General features: G+C 39.0%; 2 protein-coding genes across 4 annotated transcripts in view; both read left to right on the plus strand.

Annotated features, from left to right (window-relative positions):
- Positions 1-19,224, plus strand: part of RTTN (rotatin) — a 182,450-nt gene that overhangs the window by 150,697 nt on the left and 12,529 nt on the right. The gene's annotated exons all lie outside the window — the stretch shown is intronic.
- CD226 (CD226 molecule) overlaps positions 1-19,224 on the plus strand; it is a 111,988-nt gene that overhangs the window by 8,580 nt on the left and 84,184 nt on the right. Inside the window, exon 2 of one of the 3 annotated variants that reach the window (XM_057313330.1) lies at positions 8,123-8,228. The exons of 1 other annotated variant lie outside the window; for it this stretch is intronic. The gene's annotated coding sequence lies outside the window, so the exon portion shown is untranslated. Of the gene's footprint in view, positions 1-8,122; positions 8,229-12,060; positions 18,248-19,224 lie in introns of those variants that run through there. One more of the 3 variants, XM_057313331.1, reaches the window with a different exon arrangement.

Below are 19,224 nucleotides of genomic sequence, written 5' to 3' on the forward strand. Positions count from 1 at the left end.
TTCATAATGTTAATCTTTTAGAGTGTGTTGACTGGCTTGTATATCTTGATCTAGGTTGTGGTAACAGCTGCGTGCATAGGTAAAAAGTCTTAAAAATTGTACATGTCACTATCTGTATATTATACTTCAATAAGACATGTTAAGTTTAGATAATATGATAGACATTAGTGAGAGGAAGAACAAAGGATATAAAAGAATGATATATTGTTATTGGGGTGGGAATACAGATATCTTTTTTCAGGTAAGAGAAGACAAAAAAGAAAGGGGGAAAAATTGAAAGAAGAAATTAAGATGACAAAAACACACCCAAATATATCAATAAAAGTAAAAAACTCAAAGTGAAGGATAAACTTGAATGACTGAATTTTTAAAATCTAATATATATAGTTTAAAACGTTTAAATGAAAGGATAAAAAATTAATATAATCAGAATAAAACAGAGTAATGTAGAATAAAACTGACTTTAAGAAAAAAATTTAGGGCTGGAAAAGATCACCATCATGATACAAGATTAAACTCATCAAGATGTGGCAATTTTAAACATACATTTTGTAAAATATCCTCAAAATGTATGAAGCCCAAAGTGGCAGAATTACAAGGATAAATTGATAAAACTGACATCACAGGAGTAGCTTTCAAGTCACGCTCTTGATTTTGGATAGGTTGAGCAGTCAATAACTCAAAAAAGATATAGAAAACCTGAATAACAATTGATAACCTTAGTCTAATGGATATATAAAGAATTCTCCAATCAAGAATTAGAGAAAACACATTTTTTCACCTCTGTCCATATGAAGCGTTTACTTGATCAAGGATTAGGCAACAAGGAAAGCCTCAATAAATTTCAAAGATAGGTCCATATAGACCAAGAATCTTACTACTATTACTATGTAATTAAGTTAGGATTTAATAACAAAATGTTAAGTGTCTTTGTATATTTGGAACTTAAAAGACACACTTCTAAGAAACCCACAAGTTAAAGCAGGAACCACAATGGAAATTTACTGAATGATAATGAAAACTCTACATATAAAGACCTGTGGGATGCAGCAAAAGTGAAAGTTCTCTCACTTTTTTTATCCTTGAGAGAAATTTTTAGCTTTAAATCTGTCCAAAGAGGAAGGCTTCCAACTTAATGAGTCAAGTTGTCTATCTTTTATGAAGTTAGAAAAATGACAGAGTAAATCTAAATCAAGTTGAAGAGGAGTAAAAAACGAGCAGGAGTCAATGAAATAGAATCAAAGATATTACAATATAGAACATCAACAAAGCAAAAAAAAATTTTTTTTTAAAAAATAGGTAAATTTCTGCCAAAAATGATCAACTTAAAAAACAAAAGGACACAAATGCTATAATGAATGTAAAGGGAGACGTAAGTAGAAATGAAGTAGAAATTAAAGAGATACACTATAAGAATATTATCAGCAATTCTAGACTAGCAAATTTGAAAGCATAAATGAAATGGACAAATTCTTGGAATAATATAATTTATTATAATTGACCCCAAAAGTAATAAACTTCAGTAGTCCTGTAGCTATTAAAGAAGCCAAAGTAGTGAATATAATCTTCCCACAAAGAAAACACAAGACTGTTGGTTTTATAGGCAAATTCTAACAAACATTCCAAGGACAATCCCAATTTTATTTAAACTCTTTTAATTATATCAAAAGATGGAAGAATACCACTTCAACCTATGAGGCAAGTATAACCATGGTACCAAAACCAAACCAATACAGTATGAGAATGGAAAAGTATAGGCCCATTTCTCTCATGAATATAGGCAAAAATTCTAAATGACATTATTAGCAAATCAGACACTATATTAAAAAATCTGTATTCTTAGTAGATGTAGAAAAAGTACTTAAAGTATTCTATTATAATTGATGATAAAATCTCTTGGCCAATTAGAAGTAGAAGGGAATTCCTTAACCAGTAAGGATTATGTATAAAAACATAGAGCACTATCATTCTAAATGGAAAAACAGTAGACGTATGTATTCCCTTATAATTAAGGAATGCCACAAGGAGGACTGCTATTACCACTTCTATTCCAGTTTTATTAAAGATCATATGTAGTGCAATAAGATACGAAAATATACTAAATCATGGAGATTCGAAAGGAGAAATAAAAGTATCATTATCTGCAGCAGGTAGCAAGGTGGCTGGATTCAAAATCAGTTGCATTTCTTTACATTACAAGCAACTAAGAACATTTAAAGAGAAGACCTAATTGACAATAATAATGGAGAATATAATGTACTGAGTCGTAAATCTAACCAAAAACATGTACTACCTCCACAGGGAAAATTAAAAATGTTTATTAAGGCATATTTTTAAAGACACAAAATGTAGCATAATACCATGTGAATAGACAAGGATACTTATGAGGCAGATTATATTTTCCAAAGATAGCCACAGCAGTATCTCCTATACTATAATATATAATATATATAATATAATGCTTCAGTGCAGATATCTCTTCAAGACAGTGGTTTTATTTTTGGACATATCCATGGAAGTGGAATTGTGGGATCCTATGGTAGTTCTATTCTTACTTTTTTGAGAACCTCCATACTATTTTCCACCGCAGCTGTATCAGTTTACCACCAGGAGTGCACCAGGGTTCTCTTTTCTCTCCATCATCACCAGCACTTGTTATCTCTTGCTTTTCTGGTAGTAGCCATTCTGAGAGGTGTGAGGTGAGCTCATTGTGGTTTTGGTTTGTATTTTCCTGGAGATGAGTGATGTTGAGCACTTTTTCATGTGCTTGTTGGCCATCTGCGTGTCTTCTTTAGGAAAATATCTATTCATGTTCTCTGCCTGTTTTTTTAAATTTTAAATAAATTAGATTTTATTTGTTTGTTTGAGAGACAGAGAGCACAAGTAGGGGCAGGGCGTAGAGGGAGAAGCAGACTCCCCAGTGAGCAGGCAGCCTGATGCGGGACCTGATCCCAGGCCCCTGAGATCATGACCTGAGCTGTAGGCAGACACTTAACTAACTGAGCCACCCAGGTGCCCACCTCTGCCTATTTTTTAATCAGATTGTTTTTTTGCTCTTTGAGTTCCTTGGATGTTTTGTGTGAGTTCCTTGGATGTTTTGGAAATAGACCCCTTATCAGGTATATGTTTGCAGATATTTTCTCCTATTAGGTAAGGTGTGTTTTCATCTTGTTGATCATTTATTTTGCTGTGCAGAAGCTTTTTACTGTGATGTAGTCCCAGTTACTGAAATTTGCTTATGCTTATGGTATCATTTCCAAAAAAATTGCCAGGACCAAAGTCAAGGAGCTTTTTCCATGTGTTTTCTTTAAGGAGTTTTATGGTTTCAGGTCTTATGTTTAAGCCCTTAATTCATTTTGAGTTAATTTTTGTGAGCAGTGTGAAGTAGGAGTCCAACTTCATTCTTTTGCACGTGGATATCCAGTTTTTCCATCACCGTTTATTGGAATCATACTGATTCTAGTGGCTATGGCAGGCATGACCCAAACTTTGCTCAACACGCACCCTTGTCTACAGGGGCTGACCAGGGTTTTGGGGTAAGATTTGATATATGCACTGAGAGTGCAAGTTTTTCTTTTCCTTTTGAACTGTGAATTGCAAATGTAGTCACTTGGAGCTTTTTATTTCATTGATTCTGTACAATCAATTCTTTAGTTTACCTTTCAAGCCGTATAATGTTGTGTGATGGGTTTTAAAGAAGTTCACATGTTACAAACACACAGAATGAAACCTGATAATATATATTCGTATGGGTTGCAAGTGTCTGATAGACTGTTCAATTTAAGACTGCTCTAGTCTCATTCCAGTCTCATATGAATAGCATAGGAGAAAAGCATTATTTAATGCAAGACTTGGAAACAAACTGAGAAAAAATTTGGTAGAATACGAAAGATAGAAATTGTATGTTTCTGGGGAAAAAAAAAAAGCTCCCACTGCCAACATTTCCTTAATTGAAAAATAATTTTTTTAAAAGCCTTTGACCTGCTGTCATAATATAGAAAGAACCTCTCAGATTTCACTGTTACTTTAGCATACCTGGAATTTGGAGCTTCATTGTCTCAAATCTCAAAAAAACAATTGCCATATACTAGTGCTGTGCTTTGCATTTCCCAGGCTTAGCCATGTATCAGTGCAGCACAATGCACCAGGCCACGAAGCTGTGAGACACTGAGTTCCTGGTCAACCAGCTTACAGCTTTCAGGGCAGAGACAAACACGTACACACATTAGTTGCTAGTTGAGATGGCAAATATAACAGCTGTGTCCTCTTAGAAGCCAGTGGATGAGGTCGTTCACTTTACGTTGCTCTAGACCTCTAATGTTGAAAATGTCACTTGCTGCATAGTTAATATTGACTTCAGTGGACATCTTAAAACTAACTCAGCTTACCATTGTGTTTGGGTTATTTCTGAAATTAGAAAAGCAGTACTATTTAAACTTACATTCAGACAAAACCACAGGAGGTATAAAAGTACCTGAATCTCAAAGGAGAAGAGTAGACATGAAAGAAGTTTTTTCTGGATGGACTTGGAGTTATGTGGATTTCAACCTCAGTATCCTCTAGAGCAGGAGAAAGTGGACCCCTCCCTCTCACACAACACACACACACCATGGATATATCTATCTATCTGTCTATCTATCTATCTATCTATCTATCTATCAGAGTTTAGAGAAGAGACTTAGAGAAGGATTGATACCAAGCAACATACACCTTCAAATTGATCACTTAACACCCTTATCAGGCTCCATCATTGCTTGGGCTCTGATGCCCTGAGCTGGGCTGGACCGCGCTCCTTTGCAGAAGTACCCCCACATGGCTCAGGTTCCAGAGCTGCATGCAGGGCTGCCCTCACCTGCACACTTTCCTACTGGCCCCCATCACCTTGCCCTGGGCCATGACACCAGACTGAATGTCCATTGGCTCCCACAGGTAGGCCATTTCTAATTATACAGGGATCTTGAAACTAGTTTTACAGTTAGACACCAAACATTCAATCACAACCGCACTCTCTGAGAAGTCTGAATTGTGTGTTATCATTCTATGGCCCAGTGAAAGTTAAAGGTCTGTCTCCCCTCTGCTTAGAGCTGATAAAAGCACAGATCAAGTTAATGTGGTTATTAAATTGAAAAGAAAATGACTGCCAATCTGTTTCTATTCCATATTCAGAGAATTGTAGATCTCAAGTACTCAGACAGCAGTCACTAATTTCCTTCCTTTTGCCTGATTTATTGGGTGAGGCATTTCATATATTTGAATTCAGTATGAGTGTGTGTGTGTGTGTGTGTGTGTGTGTGTGTGTGTGTGTGTCATGGAGCCTTAATATTACTCTTCTAGCATTTTAGGATAGCTAAACGTTTATTATTTAATCTCCAGATCTTTTTTAGCATACTTTGTTGGTACTTTATAGAAGAGAATAAATAAAGAATAAATAATATTTCTCAGCTAGATACCATTCTAGAATGGTAGCTAAATTGAAAACATTTGTGACAAGGGTTTCACTTTTACTTCCACTCAGTTACGAACTAGTTCTCATTTCTGAGAATTTGAGCCCACCATAAGATCTGTCTTCTGAACTTTCAAGGACCCTTTAGAATTTGGGGTTTACGTTTTGGTTTGGTGTTACATTTGGTTTAGTTTTGCTGTAAACATTCTTTAGCCCTCTTTCTTCTGTGTACTTTCCCCAAGATGTCATATCACCTCCTCTGACTTCACTTCTTATATGTAATGGGAAGACCCGGGTCTACTTGTAAACCAGGGTCTCATTCCTACTCTTCCTTCCCGCTCTCCATCAGCCTCCCTTGAGGCCTGATTTCTCATATCCTTTTACAGCTAAGTAGCGGCCTGTCCCAGAGGCATTAATGTTTCCTCCACATTCCATGCCATCCCTGTAACTGTGGTTTGCTCAAGTTGACATGGCAGGAATCACACAACCTCATTCACTGACAAATAGTCATGGCACAACGTGCAGACTGCAGAGAATTGCTAAAGGCAATTTGGGGAATTTTTTGGGTCATCTTGTCCATAGATTTTTATGGAGAGTTATGGAAATTGAGAAATAATGAACAGAAAAAGGATTGAGTTGGAAAAGGAATAAAATATGCTACTAGAGGTTCATGTTTGTCTCCTCTTCTAAAATGTGTCCACATTTTCAGGGGGAATAATTTTGCACTCTCATATCCACTGACCTTGTCAAAATTACAGCATCACTGAGTGTGTTTTGTAATGGCTAGTTCCCAGAACACTCTCAAGAATGGGCCCGTCTTCATTGTCTACCCCTACTTCCTCTTCAAGGGCCTCAGAGCATTAGATTCAGAAAACTAACCTGACCTCATTCTGTGGGTCACTAAACGGTCCCTCAGTATCTGGTTATATAATCAAATAAATAATGATGCTAACATATTTCGAACTCTCCAAAATAAGGATAAAACTGTACCTACATAGCTCACATAAAAATGGTGTAAGCCCTTTTCTTTCATTCCAGTGATGATATAAGAGGGAAGGAATTAATGTCCTATCTAATGCCAGGTTTACTTAAACAGCGAGGCTAGATTGTCTAAATCCAGCTCTTCCTCATCGCTGAACACAGATGAGTGGGTGAGCTGAGCATTTCAACCAGACTCATGCTCAGGCTGCCTCAGGTCACTCTACAGAGATGCTGTGGTAGGCTGTGTGGGGTACCATGATGGTCCCTGGTCATCAGCAGATGCTCCCCCCATCTCTGCTGTGGAACTTGACTGCAGAACCACGTTGGGATAGGTTCAGGGTGAGTCAAGAGCATGGTCCTTCATAGAGAGGACACTATGGCCCAGAAAAGGGGATTCTCCACATTTGAGAGGGAGCGGGGTGGCACTTGGTGAAAGAAAGTGTTCAAGAAAGGAATGATCAACATTTGTATAATCATAATCATGCCAATCCTCGTGATCAAGTTTTGAAACTCATCGTTATCATATGTTGGGAGGATAGGAGGAGGACGTGAATATGGATGTGTGTGAAGGAAAACCCCTTCATCAACTGGATTATTAATCGAATATTTGGTGAACAAAGTAAAGTTACATTTCCCAAGAGTGTCAGATGAGGGCCAAACAGGTTTATGAGAAAATGCTTAAGCATTTCAAAAAAAATCAAGCAATTATCATTTCGTTTTCCTCTGAGTTTGAATAAATTTTTTCTTCACATGTACAAGAGAGATAGTATGCTGAAGGATGGTAAGAGATAATGTTTAAAATGGATAAATCAATAAGTAACAGAATAGGCATATTATTTAGGGATATGGCATAAGAAAAACAGCCAGAAGATTTGAGAATTGTTGTTTGTAGGGGCCAGAAGAGCCAGGTGAGGAGGCACAGGGTAGAGCAAGTTTCTGAAGTGCCATCTGGCTGTGCTGTTTAATTATGAGAAGAGGTTCTAGAAATGTGGTCCAGCTCAAGCACTGACAAAAGGTGCTTCAGTACATATACTTACAAAGTGTCTTATCTCATGTGGGTGGTGGGGGGTGTTGGCAGCCCTCATACATGACTAGAAACACGGCCTGCAGTGTGACAGAGTCAGTAAGGGAGACAGCTTGCAGCAGTTACAGGAGACCACACGCCATGGTAGCCGGCAGGGCATTGCAGCGAGAGATGTTAGCATGGCCTGATTGTAGGAATTTAATTTGTGTTATGAGATGGGGGAATGTCAAGGAAGTGGGGGTTTGCTCTGGATTGGGTGCTGGGGACTTCATGATGGGAGGAGGGACAGTGGAGAAAAGCTAAAGCCATACTTGGTGCAGAAACAGCAGTCGCTTGAGTTACCTGGGAGAGGGGTTTGGTAATTGTTGTGGTTTGTGCAGGGACTTGGTTTTGTCTTTGACTGGAGAGGATTAGAGTATGGCCTTGTATTTCCCTGTCCCGGGGCTGCTATCAGCAGTTTCTCAAGGAGCCCTGGTTTCTTTATAGGAAATGAGATCTAGAAAGCAAGTCGTGGGGGTGGGTAGCTTTGCACATAGCTGCTGGCCTGTCACTGCTTCCAGGCCCTTTCAGGGGACAGAGCCAGGGAACATGCGTTTACACGAATGATTGTACTGTTAGCTTAGGAACACAGAGTTCTTTCCTGATTCCTTATTTTGTATTTCTCCTCCTCATAGTGAGAACCCTGGTTCCCTACATCGGAGTAAATATATCTCCTTATTTCGTCTGTCCTACAACATGAACAAAGTTTCAGAATCACTCGAGTGTCACTTCCAGCAGCAGGTTGGTTCAACTTTACAACTAAGTTTGATCTTTTTTTTCAATTATTTTGGTGTTTATAATAACAGCCCTAGTACCAAAGTTTACAGTCAGGTTATATATTTAATATACACTTACATCAATTTTTTTGTTTGTAGTAGTTCTAGTGTGATTTTTTTTCATCCTTTCATTTAATTTTTTCTTTTGAATATGAAAAAATACACATAATTCAAAAGTCAAAATCATGTAAGTAGGTAGACTGAGAAGTCTCCTTCCTATCCATACACCCCACCTGCTTCTTACCCACCCCACATATAAATAGTGTCAATGATTTACAATTGATCTCCTCTGTTTCTCTCTGCAAAAAAGGAGATATATATTTTATAGAGATATATAAATATATACATATATTTTATGTATATATTTAAATTATCCCTTCTTTCTTAACAGAAAGGGCAGCATGTTGTACATACTCTTTTGTACTTTTTTCATTTAAAAAATATCCTGAGGGTGCTTGGGTGGCTCAGTCGATTAAGTGTCTGACTTCAGCTCAGGTCATGATCTCCGGGTCCTGGGATGGAGCCCTGTGTTGGGCTTCCCGCTGGGCAGGGAGTCTGCTTGTCCTTCTGCCCCTCCCCCTGCTTGTGCACACTTTCACTCTCTCTCTCTCTCGGATAAATAAATAAGATCTTTAATAAAAAAGTATATATATATATATACATATACATATATATATATATATGTATATATATATACATATACATATACATATATATATATATATATATACACATAAAAATAGAAAAATATATATATATATACACACACATATATGTATGTATGTCCTGGAAATCACTATATGAGTTCAGAGGTATCTTCCTCATTCTTTTTAACACTCCATTATATGGATGTACCATAGTTTATTCAGTCACTTTCTCATGGATGAGTACTAAGTTGTTTGCAATATTTTGCTGTTAAAATAATGCCACAATTGTTGAAAACCTGTTCCTATGTTGATTTGTACTTGCAGAGGTATATATTCAGAGCAAATTTCTAGAAGTATAATTGGTGGGTCAAAGAGTAAATGCCTATGTAGTTAGCTGTTTCCAGATTCCTTTGTTGGGGCATTGCCTTCCCCTTCCCCCTACCGTCCCCACCCTGGAGTATATAGGAGGACTGTCTCCCTACAGGTGTTGTAGGAGAGGCTGCTAGGCGGTGGCCTACCTTCCTGCAGCCTCCTTGAGTTCTCCTGCATCTGTAAGACACTTCCTATATTGTGGATGACAACTGCCACATCTAGCCCCTGTGTCTCTCCTCATCATGAAGGATATAAATAAGTTCACCAGGACCAGAGGGATTTTAATGTAAAATCACCGAGGTTAAAAGAGAATGGTTTAGAGAACAACTTGAAATTCTCTGCTATAAATATGACTGGAGTGTGTACTTTAGGGACTCATAAAGGTCCACTATGGACAAATTGTGAAGGGCATCTATGCCATTTGCAAAATACAAACTCAAGTAAGAGTGTCTGCTTCATGTGGGACCTGTGTTCAGAGCCACATGGTCTAAATGAACTGCTTTGAATTATACACATTGTTATCTCTCTGAAATTGACTTTAGTAATGACTCTGTCTTGCTAAGCACATTCACATACCTTAATGCTCACCTCCCTTCATTCAGAACCTGATCAGGTCAATCAGTACCTATTGAAGAGCTTGTATTTTCATGGATTGTGCTACATAGTAGGCTCTACAAGATTTGACTGCAACATTTACCAATCCATACAATAAATAATTATTCATTTTCTTTTTCATTTAAAACTTTCTTGTCTGATTGTAAAAATAATACATTTTTACATGAAATTCGTAAAATAAAGAGATTCATGAATAGAAATATAAAGATTGCCTTTAAGAGTCAACCCAATATAACCACCATCTCAGTATAATTTTCATTTAATTAATCCTTCAACAAAGTAATTCTGTAGTGGGAGGAAAAATGTCAGATTCACTTTTTTTTAATTTATTTTTTTTTTATTTTTTAAGATTTTATTTATTTATTTGACAGAGATAGAGACAGCCAGCGAGAGAGGGAACACAGCAGGGGAGTGGGAGAGGAAGAAACAGGCTCATAGCAGAGGAGCCTGATGTGGGGCTCGATCCCATAACGCCGGGATCACGCCCTGAGCCGAAGGCAGACGCTTAACCGCTGTGCCACCCAGGCGCCCCCACTTTTTTTTTTTTAATTCTCCTTTATCAAATGAAAGCATACTTTGTTATGGAGAAAAAAGAAAATACCATTCATGTTCTATCACCTGAAGACAATGGCATATATTTCCTCCTAGTCTTTCTATGTATATATTTAAGCTTTTATGCTGTGATCCACTGTTAATATTGTTTTAGTGACTGCATAATATTTCATCAAGCGCATGTGCAATAAATAAGTACTCGTGGAATGAATTGATAAGTAACAGTCTCAAAATCTAGAACTTTAAATTCTGGACAGATAAATTATTACAAACTAATACCCTGTCTCATTGGTTGTGCGCAGTACATTTTGCTAACAGAATACCCCAGCATAAAAAATGGTGTTGTAAGAGGTGTCAGACTAGACTAGGACAACTCCCTGAGTAGAGTCAATGGGAATGCTAACATGGTAGGAGAGGAAAGAATTCTTAGAATACAAGTAGAGGAGGGAATTCATGGAAGAAATTATTTCTAGAATCCTTTCTGTAATGGGGTCAACAATGAATCAGAGTAGTTTTATATTTGCATTTCTCCAAAATTTGTCACATGAAGGAAAGAGCAAATGTAAACACTTACGTGTATTGTTCTCTATCCTAAAAGGCAGAATTTTGCAGTAATATTTAGTTACATGCTTTTAAAAATTGGTTCAAGAAGCAGGACTCCTCCAGCATATAGCAAGTGTAGCTTCGCCAAGAATAGTATATCTGTAGAATGAGATTGAGTAAGATTAAAGTCAAACCTCAAACCCTGGGCAGTAAGGGGAGAAAAGCAGACCCTCACCACTGTTCTACAGCTGGGATGGCATTTGCTTCAAGTATTACGTAACCTCCTGGACGCAGCCTGGACAATCCCTCAGCTTTCCTTAAAGTTTTGGAGAAGAGGGAATGACAGTGTTTCGTAAATGCTCTGCTACTTATATCACAGTCTCTTTTCCATGGCAGAGTAACAGGCACTGCAGGAATTGTAACTCAAAAGCCCAAGTTGAATACCTTTCTTGATGGTGCCTAAAAGTTGAGTGACTTCCCCATTCTAACTCTTGGCAGGCAGGAGATTCCTGGCAGCAAAGCACCAAAGAACTGTGAAAGTTTTGATACGTTATTGCCTTCTCTCTCTCTCTTCTTTTAAGATTTATTTATTTTCGAGAGAGAGAGAGTGGGGGGGGGGAGGGGCAAAGAGAGAGGGAGAGAGAGAATCTCAGCTGAGCGTGGAGCCCCGCCGGCTCATTCCCATGATCCTGAGATCATGACCTGATCTGAAACCAAGAGTTGGATGCTTCACTGATTGAGCCACCCAGGTGCCCCTCTCTCTCTCTTTTTTAATTGAAAATTTTATTGAGATAATTGTAGATTCACATATAGTTCTAAGAAATAATACAGAGAGATTTCATATATTCTTTACTCAGTTTTCCCTAATGGTAACATCTTACACAATATAGTACAATATCACAACTGGAATTTTGGCATTTGTATAACCTACTACATTATTCAGCTTTTCCCAGCTTTTACTTGAACTCATTTGCTTGGGGTGCACATATGTATTATTCTATTGTATTAAGCTGCATAAGATGCACAAGCATATCATATTAATAAAAGAATATTGCATTAAGTCCTATACAATTTTTTCATGTATGTAGGTTTTCATATCTACCATGACAGTCGAGATACTATGCAGTTTGAACATGATGAAGATTCTTCATATTGCCTGTGACAATCTACAGAGAGACTTCTCTCCCACATCACTTTCTATTTTTAACCCCTGGCAATCTCTAACCTGTTCTAAAGTTTCTGAATTTCTTAAATTTTGTCATTTCAAGAATGTTATATAAATGGAATACATTCGGAGCGCCTGAGTAGCTCAGTCGTTAATCGTCTGCCTTTGGCTCAGGGCGTGATCCCATGTCCTGGGATCGAGCCCCACATCAGGCTCCCTGCTCCGTTGGGAGCCTGCTTCTTCCTCTCCCACTCCCCCTGCTTGTGTTCCCTCTCTCGCTGGCTGTCTCTCTCTCTGTCAAATAAATAAATAAAATCTTAAAAAAAATGGAATACATTCGTTATGTAACTTCTGGGATTGGATTTTTTTTGCTCAGCATGATTCCCTGGAGATTCATCCAAGTTTTTATGTGTATCAATAGTTTGATCCTTTTTATTGCTGAGTAGTGTTCCATGGTATAGATGTACCACATCCTGAGGTCTTTTATTTTATTTGGACTGATTGTAAATGGTATTATGTTTTAAATTTCAGTTTCCCTATTTTATTGTTAACCTACGGAAGTGCTGTTGGTTTTTAGGTGTTGATCTTGTTTACTAAAAACTTGCTGAACTCACTTATTCTAGAAAATTTTTAGATTTCTTGCGTTTGCTACATAATCATGTCATCTGCAGTTAGCAAGGTTTTATTTCTTCCTTTCTAATCTGTGTGCCTTTTATTTCTTTCTCTTGCCATATTGCAGTGGCTGGAACATCTAATATTATGTTGAATAGCAGTGTGGGGAGCAGACTTCCTTGTATTTTCCTCAATTTAAGGGGAAAATATTCAGTCCTTCTAGCTACAGGTCTTTTGCAGATGATCTTTATTAAGTTGAGGTGATTCCCCTTTTTTCCTAATTTTCTAAGGGTTTTTATTGTGGGTGGGTGTTAAATTTTGTTAGATGCTTTTCCCATGTCAATCAATATGATCACATGATTTTTCTTCTTTAACTGGTTGTTATATTGAACTTTATTGATTTGGTTTTCAAATGAGAAGCGACTTTGGACAAGTGAAGAAGGGAGTAGACTTTGTAAGACTTAGCAGAGTCTTAACAAATGAAAGACAGGGTGTTTAGATTTGAGTCTAGTGCATAGCTTTATTCAAAGTATATTCTGTGACATATGGTAATAGTGGAGACATTAAAATGTAGTTTCATGGTCCCTACTAATTTGAGAAACTGAGTTAAAATAAGTGTAATAGACTTCTTTACTGCTGGACTTATTAGAGCCTTTAATATGCTGCATCGAGTGATCTCTGTCTTTCCAAAAGGGGAATAAAGTGTATAATAAGGTTTCCCAATCCAGTTTATCCACAAAATCTACATTTTCTATAATGTCTATGGTAACGGGAAGACTCACTTTGGGGACAATTGCCAAAGGAAATAATTTTTCGAATGAAAATTTCTGATCTGGGGAGTATTATAGAAGAAAGTCAGTATGCTATGGTGGCCAAGCACATGGAACTTTAGACAGGTTTCCTAGCAGCTGAAGGATCATTTCATGATCTGTTGAATAGGGAATAAATCTGACTTCCATGATGGCAGTGAGGTGTGGAGGTGAAGAGTGTGGGCTCTATAGTCAAGTATTTTGGTTCAGATCCTGGTTTTGCTCACCTAGAAGGTGTGGGGAACATTGGAGAAGTTGCTTAACCACCGTGTGCCTCAGTTTTCTCAAATGTAATGTGAGAATAGTAGCAATTCCTTTTCTCTAGGATTTTAGAAAGCTTTAGTGAATGAAACATGTAAAGTGTTAGAGACGTATAAGGCACATAGTAATCATCCAATAGTTGTTACCTATGATGTTTGTAGTTGAAGGATGAAGTGAGATGATCAGAAAAGCACCAATACTCAGAATGTCATTATTAGGAAAGTGGACCCAAGGGCTAGTTGGATGAGTTACGGGCAGGTGAGTCTGTGGTCCCACATTGAATGCTTTGAGGACCAGCATGGTGAGAGTGCCAGTGGAAAGATTGCTTTCAAAATATTTTCTTGGACTCTTCAGTATTCGGTGACTGAATACAAGGGGTTTAAAAAAATGACTCAAAGGTGACAACAAGGTTGAGCCTTGGCATTAGGGAAATGGATTTTGTAGTCACCAGGAATGAAGTCTGTCCTGGATATTAATGAGTAAGCCAGATGATTTTGGCATTGTAGTTAAAAAATAATAAATATTTTAATTTCTGGTTTTAACAAGTACAGGAAAATAAAGCGTTGCTGTTTATGCAAAACTGAAATCTGATCAGTGTTGGTAAAGGAGCGATCTGATTATGCAGTTACTACAAAGAGAATTATGCCCATGATGCAACTTTGAACTTTGAGAACGTCTCAGCTTTTTATCTGGGGCACTGAAGTGGTGGAATGGCTCCTCAGAGGAAATTAAGAGAGAGAAAGGCATGCTGGTGCGGAGAACGAAGGAGAGAAACAATGCAAGAAAGAAGAATTGAAAAGGTCCTTTGAGAAATCAATGAGTATAACTTAAAGAATGGGAGAAGGGAAAATGTGGTTGCAATAGCAGAGAACATTTAAGCAAGAGGGCAGCTTGGTAAAATGACTTAAGATAAGCCAAAGGTATACGATTTTTTAAAAAAGAGTTCGTTTGTTTGTTTAGAAGGCCAGTGTGCATGAGCCGGGGTTGGAGGTGGGCAGAGGGAGAGAGAATCACCAGAGGATTCCACACTGATGAGGTCCCACGACCCCAAGGTCATGGCCTGAGCCAAAACCAAGAGTTGGACACTTAACCAACTGAGCCACCCAGGTGCCCCAAGATTTAACACACTGTATGCATAATTATGGACTTAGAATATAGCCCAATTTTGTTTTCATCTTATTTCTCGTTTTTTGGCATAGTGCCTTTAGATCCTAACCTTTGGTAACCCAACTAGAGCCCAGAATGCCATTACCAGAAGGTAACAAGTCTAAAAACATTTCAACAGGAAGTATTTTAATGCCTTAGTATTTTAGTTAATAAATTAAATGTGTGTACATGCATTTGTGTATTGCTTAACTTAAATTTAAAAATTTTCTTCTTTCTATCTCAGCTTTATATCATCTTTTCCTCAAAATCGTCTTTTCCATTAGCCCTCAGGATATCATGGCACTGAACACCATGAGTGAATTTTCTCAGATAATACTGTTTATTTCTGTGCCAAGTACGGAGGCTTTGAATCAATCAGAGTAAATGCTTTTGGGAAGAAAAAAAGAAGTCAGTTAATTTGTATTTGGCTTTCATGGTCGCAGACTAATGGCCCCTCAAAGATGTCTCTGTCCCAATCCCTGGAACCTGTGAGTATGTTACCTTTCATAGCAAAGGAGACTTAGATATGATTCAAGTCAAAGACCCTGAGTTACGGAGATTATCCTGAATTGTCCAGTTCGACTCAGTATAATCACGGACTCCTTAAAAATGGAAGAGGGAAGCAGAGAGGTGAATCAGAGGAGGTGAGACTAGGGAAGAATGGTCAGAGATGCAACATTGCTGACTTTGGAGGTGGAGCAAGGGCCCTGCTGGCCCATTCACGGCTGCCTCCAGCACTGCTGTAGGGGACCTCCAGACAGATCCTAGCATGGAGGCTGCTTCATACCTCCCACCTGCAAAGCCCTCACAGCTGCCCACTACCACTGAAGGATGACAGTAAACAAATTTATAGACAGTGTGACGTCAGCCAGTAGAAATGAAATCCTACTTCTCTTTTTGATTTACAGATCTCATGCAAGTACCTTTCATTGGCAAAATTTAACTCAGAATCCTGTTGGCAGGGGTCTGGTAAATGTAGTGCCTTATGTTCCAGCCCCAGAAAGACAGGGGGGCTACCATGGAAGAAGAAAGTGGTGCTGCTTGGCCAGGAGATGAGCTGGCATGTGTGGTCAACCACAGCATCCTGTCTCCTCCCAGGACAGAATGAGAGCCCAGCAGGAGAAAGGCATCACCTCTCCCTATGAGCTGACACCATATTTACCAAGGTCCTGATGTGCCTTTTAGCACCTTTTCTCCCTCTTTTAATTCTGAAAACAAACTTGCAAAATAAGAGTTGATCTGATTATAGTTACAGGACTGTTGTTTATTGAATGCCTGCTACAGACTAGGCGCTGCTATTGGACTGGGGATACAGCTGGGTGACCAGCTATCCAAATTTGCCTGGGACTGTTCTGGCTTTAGCACCAAAAGTCTTGTGTCCTGGGAAACTGCCTGGTTCTGGGAAAACCAGAAGGGCTTTGACACGATAGTGAACAAGGCAGCCTTTGCACTCAAGGAACTCACGTTCAAGTTGGGGGTCCAGAAACAGACACAAAACAGAAAAAAAATGAAAGGCATAATATTATATATAATGTGGCATCAATTTAAAAGGAATATGAAGTATTTACTTATATATTGGTTCACCTGTTCATTTTGAAAAAGGAGATGGCTCCTTTTTTACCTGGTGGACAAAAGAGAGGGCCACCCCAGGACATAATTTTGCTTCCAGAAGGATCACTGCTTACCTCCTCAGATGGGTACATGTCAAGTGGGTAGGTTACCATTGTCCTGAGGTAAGAGAATAGAAGGGATGTTGTTCTGGCTTACCTAGCCTGTCCTTCACTGGTGGCTTTTGGGACAGGTCTGTAACCTTTCAAAGAGGCCACATGCACCAGGAAGAGGAGGATGGAGACTCTAGCCCTGCCTCTTTGAGAGTCAGCACTGTTAGTCGCTTTCTGATGGATCAGGGTAATCCTGATTGAGGACTGGGTAGAAAAGACAGCACAAGCTCCCAAGTGAGCCGACTGGAAGCAAATGTGGGCTAGACCTAGCCCAGGACCTAGGGATCTCTCATACCCAGGTGGTCTTGGTCATGGCTGTATCAGTGGTGACCAACCTGTTCTCATTTGTCCAGGACTGAAGGGTGTCCTGGGACATGGGACTTTAAACCCACAGCAAACTAGGGTGCCTTTTAGGGTGAACATAGAGTTTATCATCCAAACCAAGACATTCCAGAGTGAAATGGGGGGGGGGGGATATTGATAAATACACCAGTTCAACCCGGTGTATGTTGGGGCCATCTCAGGGAGCCTGGGAGATGCAACTCTATTCACATTAGACTGTGTTTATTTCTGGTTCAAATTCCAGAAAGTGTGGTGCATTGTGCAGCTGAGGCAGGAGACCTTCCCTTATGCAGGACCCTGCTATGGTGACAGACTATGGGGACAGTGATTGTGGTGTAAATGTTAACTAAACAGCTCAAATATGAGCTACATTACCCACCTACAGACAAAACTGTCTTCAGGGCACCAGCAAAGCAGGAGAACGACCATATGACCACAAGAAAAGTTTAGAAATTTGCAATAAAAATATCTAGCAAGTATCAGTTTTAATTGAAGCACATCTATGTTTTGTGCTATTTCAGAAGGTAAAAATTCCTTTAAGTTACTTGGGATGCAATGGTATTGACGGTGTGAGAGTCCAAATAAGCTTTTCAGCACTTTGTGTCTTGAACAGGCCTGGCTGGGCCCTGCCGAGGGTGGGGTGCCCTTGGCCCTGTAACACGAGGTTGGAGTTTGCCTGGGGGCTCCACTGTGGCTCGGCAATCTGTGCTGCCACCGAAGGGCTTGTGACTGGAGGCCCCACAGCAAGTCCAAGATGGATGGGGATTTGAACACAAGTGCTCTGCAAAGCCCATACTCTTTTCTTTATGAGAGTAGCTCTCATGCTCTCTCACTAACCATAATGCAGAGGGAATGTTATCAAATTGCAGCACAAAGTAATAGGGGATATAGAGGAGAAAGGAATGAGCTCTGTCCGGATGGCTGAGGGGAGGAGATAGTAAATACGTCCAAGTCCCTGTCCATCCATGGAGTGTGGTTGTCTGCTGCTTCCTCGGGTAGCTTAGAACAAAGAGGAATTTAGTTTTTCCCAGGGTCTGATACTTGAGGTCAGGAGTCCTGATAATGTTTAAGTATTTATTAGTTTGAAACCTTGAGACCATCAGGAGAGGGAAGGATATCAATGGAGCAGGAAGATAGAGGACGGTGGCCAAACGAGTCCTGAGTACAACCTGCTGAGCCCCGGCCGACGCTAAAACCAGGTGAGAAGCACGGGGTGGGCTCTTACTCCAGCTATTGCTTTTCAGAATGGCTCTTTCATTGTCTTATCTTTATGGGCATATGTGTGTTGAAAAAGTTCTTCACTTAGTGTGTCATAGGAATTTTACATGTCTATAGATCTGCATAATCGCTGAAGAACAGCAGAGCATCCTCTCCTATGGATTGACCACAATAAACTAATTGAAGCAGTCTGCTAGATATGGGAATACAGATAATTCCCAATTTTATTCATAAAAATAATGCTGTGATAAACATTTACACATTTAAAAACCAGATCTTTGTGGGGCGCCTGGGTGGCTCAGTTGGTTGAGTGTCCCCGACTCTTGATCTCAGCTCAGGTCTTGATCTTAGAGTCGCGAGTTCAAGCCCTCTGTCAGGCTCCATGCTGGGCATGGAGCCTGCTTAAAACAGGCAAACAAACAAAAAAACCAGATCTTTGCTAACTTGGCTAAATTTATTCCTCCTTAGGATACATATCTTGAGGCAGCCTGGCTGGGTCGGAGGACATACAAGTCACATTTTTCATATACATTGCTTAACTCTTACTTATAGAAAATGCTTACCCAGTGACTTGTCCACAGCAGCGTTTGGCTATCCGTGTTTCCTCCCACTCTTGTTAACAATGGTCACTATCATTCTCTTCATTTATATATTTGCATATTTGATGTGCAAAAATTAATATGCCATTGTTTTAATTTTCATTTCGATTAAATACCTTTTCACATTTTTCTGTTTGTATTTGTTCTTATGTGAATTGATACTTAATGTTTATTGCCTGTTTTTCTGTTGGGGTATTTGTGGGATTTTTTTGGTCACTGATATGTAAGCACTTTACACTTAGAAAATGTTACACTGTGTTTCATACCTTTCATATATCCCTCTCCTGATTGTCCTGCCTGTTTTGCTTTGTTAGTGTATAATGTTTGCCATGCCACAGTTTTAAGGTTTTTCTCTTAAG

This window comes from Ursus arctos, unplaced genomic scaffold (assembly GCF_023065955.2).
Source record: "Ursus arctos isolate Adak ecotype North America unplaced genomic scaffold, UrsArc2.0 scaffold_17, whole genome shotgun sequence".
Taxonomy (NCBI): Eukaryota; Metazoa; Chordata; class Mammalia; order Carnivora; family Ursidae; genus Ursus; species Ursus arctos.